This window comes from Plasmopara halstedii, assembly GCF_900000015.1.
Source record: "Plasmopara halstedii genome assembly, contig: Scaffold_292, whole genome shotgun sequence".
NCBI classification, from domain to species: domain Eukaryota; phylum Oomycota; class Peronosporomycetes; order Peronosporales; family Peronosporaceae; genus Plasmopara; species Plasmopara halstedii.
This window is the reverse complement of record NW_020187213.1, coordinates 292854-293599: the sequence shown is the minus strand read 5'-3', so window position 1 is coordinate 293599 and position 746 is coordinate 292854.

The window sequence follows — 746 nt, the reverse complement described above, 5'->3', positions numbered from 1 at the left end:
TGTTATCTACAACATCCGACGAAGAACTGCTAACCCCGCAGTCTTCGTCCAGTGGATACCGTGCTACTCCACACGCATCTGAAGGGCCGTGCCCAAGATGCCTCGGACTCTGTCCGACCACGCCATCAACGGCATGCAGCGACTGCTTCGCAACGAGAGCAGGGCTCAGTGGTTTTCGTGCCACTCCACACGCATGACATGTAGCGACTGCTTTGATTTTCGAGCAGCGCTCAGTGGTTTACGTGCCACTTCACGTGCATCACGAAGGCCTCGCCCTCGACGCCTCGGCCCTCGGCCGACCATGTCACGCATGACATGCAGCGACTGCTCCAAAACGTGAGCAGCGCTCAGTGGGTTACGTGCCACTCCACGATCAGCCCGCAAGCCACGATTGGGACACCTGTTCAATGCACCGTTGGTGTCTTCCAACTCGGACAAGGTCTTTGACCTTTAATCGATCCATAGCTCATGGTGTTCCAACCATGCCATTCCTAGATTGATTTCATACCTTTCATCCAAGTCTAAGACTAGACAGCGTTCCACGCTATCAAAGTCTAGGAACTTGACTCCGAGGTCCACAGGGACCTTCGGGACTGTGACACGATTCCCCGTCGCTAGGCAAACAGTGACGATGTCACCCAACCGCGCTTTCAACGCCTCAGCGTATAGCTGACTTCCTTTCATCGTGGAGCGTCGAACATAATTGCCCGACGCCCTAAAATCGATGAGAATCTTCCAAGGCTTTA